At 46.0% G+C, this 6632-nt stretch overlaps 1 pseudogene; it reads right to left on the bottom strand.

Annotated features, from left to right (window-relative positions):
• Nucleotides 1–1459: 1459 nt before the first annotated feature.
• LOC139353614 (uncharacterized) lies at nt 1460–6424 on the bottom strand (annotated as a pseudogene).
• Nucleotides 6425–6632: the final 208 nt, after the last annotated feature.

Below are 6632 nucleotides of genomic sequence, written 5' to 3'. Positions count from 1 at the left end.
AGCAGTTCACTTTTGGACTTTTGGAAAACGCGGCGCACCGGACCAGAAGTGCGAGAAGCAGGGGACTCTTGCAAAGGCGGCGCACGGGATCAGAAGTGCGAGCAGAGCATATTTATGTGGACAACAGGAGTCTTTTGCCTTCGGGCTGATGCCAAGTGACCCAGGAAGGAGTTTACCTAGACGACCTCGAGGAGAGTGTGCCTGCCCAGGACCAGCGGCGGAGCACCCGGAGTCACGCGTGTGTGTGTGCGTGAGAGCGTGAGAGTCCCGTGCAATGAGAAATTTCTCGAAGGCCTCGATGCGGTTTCGCCCAGAGTAGGCTAGAATTTATAAACCATGACCTACCTAACCCGTTAATTGCGAGCACTGAGAAAAAAAAAACATGAACCAAGAATTTAAACAAAGAATATTTTCTTACATATCTGAACACAAAATTTGCCGCTGCCATGTTGTTCTTTTTCCCTTTGACTACTTTGATTTCTGATTTGATTTCCGAGCTGACTACACCGAGAGAAAGGGGTGGACTCAACTTTAGGAAACCTGTTGCTCATTAATTAAATAAAAATATTTCTCAGATATTAAAAATACTACGCACTGCCACACCCTCTTTTCAAAGGAACTTCGGGAAATATTTTTTTAAAAGCAAAATTTATTCTTCTTCTTCTATCACTGCCGGCTGTATTGAGCCAACTCGCGCCCGACTACACTGGGAAAACAAAATAAAGTAGAAACTCGAGTTACAAATGAATCAATAAAAATACCCCAATAAATGTATTTCTCGCCTGATTTTAATGCAACTCGTAGGGAAAAAAATCCAATCAAGCTGGCCACGCATAAATATGAATATTTCCAGACAAATGCCTAGATTTTAGGCCATAAATTCTGCCCTAGGGAAAAGTTGTCCCCATAATCGATCCCCTCTATCTCGGCCTTCTCGTAGCGAATGCGTTACCGCTGACGCTTTTCACTCTGCTACAGACACCGAATAAACTGTTTCTCTCACTCCGTACCCCGGTGGCTGGCACTCTACATCTCACGCCAGCCAACCGATTTTCGTATTAGACCTTTTTGTCCCATATCTTTACAAATATTTTCGGTAAAGAGACCCTGGCGGGACTGAGTATATCCCAGCCTACGAGACTTCTTTACAACTTTCAATGTTGTTTTGCGTCTGTTGTGTTTGCTTGCTGTGGCCGCTCGCTTGTGTTTTCCGTTTGTTGCTGTTTTTTGAATATAAAATAAACGACGCGCCGAAAGTAATTGTTATTTGTTCCCCGTGTTTTTTTTTTCGCGTCTAGTAGTCCTTGTGCCCGTCGAACGGAAGTGTCAAACTCACCAGTGCTAGTCGCCCCAGTTGTGCAGTCAGTAGGACCACAAGTTTCCACATTTCCACACACGACAGGCCTGTTTGCTGCTCTCTCTGCCCGGCAAACAAACATTTAGTGAATATTTTCTACACTTTTTGTTCGGTGGTTTTTTTTATTTTGCTAAAGTCACGTTGTGCCATCGGTATTGTTTTCGTTTCGGTTTTCGGGGAACAGTGCCGTTGTTCGTCTTGGGGGTCTAGTGACCTTGCGCGACCCGCACCATGGACCTGCGCAGCTGGCGTAAGGTCCTTATCCAGTAGGTCATCGAGTGTCGCTTCACCGAACACAACTTCATCACACTGGAGCAGTCGGACATCGATGCCTTCTTCTCGATCTACGTGCAAAAGGCCCAGGTGGCGCCGGTAGAGGAGGAGAACGCGCTGCCGGCCCAGCCTGGGGAGCACCGCCCCCCCCTGCAGAACTTCCTCCGAGATCATTATCCAGAGTTCAGTGCCCACATAGATGGCCGTGGCCAACTTGTGACCGCGGACTACGTGTATGTCTACACACTGCTCCTGCATTACTCATGCGTGAAGCAGCCCAGCGTGTTTATCCACAGCATCTGCAAGAAGCTGCCGGAGCTAGTGCAGACCTGCATCGCAAACTTCTTCGGCCAGACGTTGGAGCAACAGCTGACGCGCCAATTTCTCCGCCAGTCTATGAACAATGTGGCTGTGATTTACCGCCAGGGCGTCCAGATCAGCCCCAGTCGTCCGAGCTGCAGCACCATGAGTCCCGAACTGACCATTGAGACCACACCGGACACATCCTCGTCCACATCCGCATCGCCTCAGCCGCCGAGCAGCACGCCACAGATCCGTCATCCAGCGCCTCCAAATGTCCGCCAACGAAATGCTAGCAGCGCACCCGGGAGCTGCACGGTGTTCGCGCCCAGCTGGAGGTGGTGTCCTACGAGAAGACCATGCTCGAGGAGCAGCAAACGGAGAAGGAGGACCTGATCATAGAAATGCTGGACAACACTGATGGGGCCAGACGGTCAGGCTCGATGCTGTGCTTCTCGACGAAGCAAGCCACACTCTCGCTTAGCTCCAGCAAGATAGCGTTCTGCTTCTGCAGCTCTTTCCTCAGCTCGGCGTTCTCGTGCTCCTTCTCGCGCAGCTGCTTGTCGACCACAGAGCTGTGCAGATTCTCGGGCGTGGTGTTCGGGGACAGGGAACAGTTGAGCAAATCCGAGGACGCATTTAGAACCTCACGTCGGTTGTGTAACTCCTCGCGCGCTTCCTGTAGACAACGATCCAGCTCCTGCTTGTCGCGCTTCAGGCTGGATTCCTCCAGGCGCTGTTCCAGCTATTCAAGAAGAAAAACAAAAAAATATAAATATATATTTATGGAATTTTGGGTAGGTATTATGTAGGTACTTTGAATTTATATTTCCTAAACAGCGCCCTTTTTCGCCAATATTAATTTTAGAAATATGTACCTAGTAGCTTTAATTTAATTAAATAATTAACAACCATTAAATATGAATTCAAAAATATTAATTTAACAAATAAAATTCCCTCTCAATACCAAAAGTGTGTACAGTTCCGACCCAAAGGTGACTAGTTTTTCGCTGATATTCACACAAAATTCGCCGGATTTAGTTCTTTTGTGTAATGCCCCCATAAAATCAGACAGGTAGCATACCTGCTCGACAAGCTCGGATTTTTCGGCGCGCAAATCCTGTAGCTTATCGTTAGTCTCGGCTATAATGGCCTCCTTTTGGCTGCTTTCCTTCATCAGGCTTCGCTTCAACTGAAATGAGGAAAGTTTTATTATTGGTTTATGGCACCAAGTACCTGTGACCATCTGGTGGTCTACTACCTACATGATCGAACTCATTTAGCACGTTGTCGGCATTCTCACCATTCTGGACGGCGTTCTTGAGCTTGGCCAGTTGACTCTTGGCCATCATGTTCTCTGTAATGGGAAAAAACGATAAAATATGTTACTATCATATTTAACTACTATCAGAGGGATGTAAGCCACAAGATCTATGAGGCATTCTTACCTTTGTTTAGCGTTTTAATCAGATCCTCCTCCACTTGCTGCCCTTCGAGCATGGTCTTCTCGTAGGACACCACCTCCAGCTGGGCGCGAACACCGCGCAGCTCCCGGGTGCGCTGCTCCAGCAGCTCGGTTCTGGGTGTGAGCGGAGCGGACATTTAGAGGCGCTGAATTTTGTGTGAATATCAGCGAAAAACTAGTCACCTTTGGGTCGGAACTGTACACACTTTGGGTATTGAGAGGGAATTTTATTTGTTAAATTAATATTTTTGAATTCATATTTAATGGTTATTAATCATGTTAAGCTACTAGGTACATAATTCTAAAATTAATATTGGCGAAAAAGGGCGCCGTTTAGGAAATCTAAATTGAAAGTACCTACATAATACCTACCCAAAATTCCATAAATATATATTTATATTTTTTTTGTTTTTCTTCTTGAATAGCTTAAAACGTCCGGGAACATACTCGCGTGCGTGGACAGAATCCGGGAGCTGGAACAGCGCCTGGAGGAATCCAGCCTGATTGTATCTTCCAGAGAAGATACAATCAGCTCTCTGAAGCGCGACAAGCAGGAGCTGGATCGTTGTCTACAGGAAGCGCGCGAGGAGTTACACAACCGACGTGAGGTTCTAAATGCGTCCTCGGATTTGCTCAACTGTTCCCTGTCCCCGAACACCACGCCCGAGAATCTGGACAGCTCTGTGGTCGACAAGCAGCTGCGCGAGAAGGAGCACGAGAACGCCGAGCTGAGGGAAGAGCTGCAGAAGCAGAACGCTATCTTGCTGGAGATAAGCGAGAGTGTGGCTTGCTTCGCACAGCATCGAGCCTCTGGCCCCATCAGTGTTGTCCAGCATTTCTATGATCAGGTCCTCCTTCTTCGTTTGCTGCTCCTCGAGCATGGTCTTCTCGTAGGACACCACCTCCAGCTGGGCGCGAACACCGTGCAGCTCCCGGGTGCGCTGCTAGCATTTCGTTGGCGGACATTTGGAGGCGCTGGCGATCGCGATGATCAGCTCGGCGGCTGAGGCGATGCGGATGTGGACGAGGATGTGCCCGGTGTGGTGTCAATGGTTAGCTCGAGACTCATGGTGCTGCAGCTCGGACGACTGGGGCTGATCTGGACGCCCTGGCGGTAAACCACAGCCACATTGTTCATAGACTGGCGGAGAAATTGGCGCGTCAGCTGTTGCTCCAATGTCTGGCCGAAGAAGTTTGCGATGCAAGTCTGCACTAGCTCAGGCAGCTTCTTGCAGATGCTGTGGATGAACACGCTGGGCTGCTTCACGCACGAGTAATGCAGGAGCAGTGTTTAGACGTACACGTAGTCCGCGGTCACAAGTTGTCCACGGCCATCTATGTGGGCACTGAACTCTGGATAATGATCTGCGTTGGAATAAAAATGGGTCTCATTATTTGGCTAGTTTTAAGCAACAAGTTAGGGGAGGAAAATCATTGGAAAATCCCAAAACCTTTTCGAGGCGCCAAGGGAACTAGCTTAAAAGAGGACTTGAGAAGTGTACATACCCTTGCATGTCCTATAGTAATCTAAGGTTTCACTAAAATTGTATAAAATGGCCATTAATCCTTGAATAATCCTACTATTTCAACTAGTTTATTGACAATAAAGTGAAGTAAAGTAAAATGGAAGAAAGAAAATCCTTTGAAAATCCCAAAATAAGAAAATAACTAAATTAAAAAGGGGAATTTGATATGTACATATCTAAAAAGAATTTATATTCCCTTGTATTTATAATCACAATTCAATATTTGACTAAATAGGAATAAAATAAACATTTGCCCTTGAACAATACTTATATTTCAACTAGTTTTATTGAAATTAAAAAAAATTGCTCATATAATCAGTTCTATAAGTTAAATATCAAGTCGGTTAGGGTCTATACAAAGTCCTTCCTTTTCCCCATGAATGTTCCTATATCCAAAACATTTTTTTCTTATCTAGATATGAGGTAATACACCCAGACAGTACTGAAATAATATACAATGACCATTAGTCCTTGAATACCATTATTTCCACTTGTTCTGTTTACAACAAAGTGAAATTCTCATATAATCAGTTCTTTAACAATCGACTCTGGTAGGTGCCTATGTTTTTTCTATATGAAAGTTCCTATATCAAAGGTGTCTTGAAATGTAGACTCATGACATTTGGGCAACCATGACTTTGAAAAAATAGTATCCCCTATAGTATAGTATAGTATTGAAAAAATAGTATAGTATAGTAGTAAAATAGATGAAGGATGACAACCCTGTTTTTCAGGAGACATGACATGCAAAATTATTTCGGGCTGGAAATGCAAAATACCCGAACTCACCTCGGAGGAAGTTCTGCAAAGGCGAGCGGTGCTCCCCGGGCTGGGTCGGCAGCGCGTTCTCCTCCTCCACCGGCGCCACCTGGGCCTTTTGCACGTAGATCGAGAAGAAGGCATCGATGTCCGACTGCTCCAGCGTGATGAAGTTGTGTTCGGTGAAGCGACACTCGATGACCTGTGTTGGGAAATCGCGTAAGTGGATGGCATCGGGAAGACCTGCGAAGATCCCAGGATCTCTACTACTTACCCACTGGATAAGGACCTTACGCCAGCTGCGCAGGTCCATGGTGCGGGTCGCGCAAGGTCACTAGACCCCCGACGAACAACGGCACTGTTCCCCGAAAACCCAACCGAAAACAATACCTATGGCACAACGTGACTTTAGCAAAATAAAAAAAACACGACCGAACAAAAAGTGTAGAAAATATTCAATAAATGTTTGTGTTTGCCGGGCAGCGAGAGCAGAAAACACGTCTGTCCTGTGTGGAAATGTGGAAGCCTGTGCTCCTACTGACTGCACAACTGGGGCGACTAGCACTGGTGAGTTTGACACTTCCGTTCGACGGGCACAAGGACTACTAGACGCGAAAAAAAAATACACGGGGCACGGGGTACAAATAACATTTACTTTCGGCGCGTCGTTTATATTATATTCAAAAGCCGACGCTAGGGATGGGAGAAATGTATCAAAATCGATACTTTTCGTATAAAAATAAATATTTATATCGTGATATTTTTCAACTGACTTATCGCTGTTATCGCTATCAGCAACGTAAGTGACGGAAACGTAAGTGCGTAAATACAAATAAATATTTATGTCCTTCAAATTAGCGTCGGCCTGTTAGCAATGTCCGTCAAATTAGCGTCGGCCTGTTAGCAACGAAAGTGGAACGGTGGAATTTGGAACATGGGGGCTCTTTTTATT

Source organism: Drosophila suzukii, chromosome Y (assembly GCF_043229965.1).
Source record: "Drosophila suzukii chromosome Y, CBGP_Dsuzu_IsoJpt1.0, whole genome shotgun sequence".
NCBI lineage: Eukaryota > Metazoa > Arthropoda > Insecta > Diptera > Drosophilidae > Drosophila > Drosophila suzukii.
The sequence above is the reverse complement of the archived record's forward strand: the minus strand, read 5'-3'. Positions and strand labels throughout refer to the sequence as shown.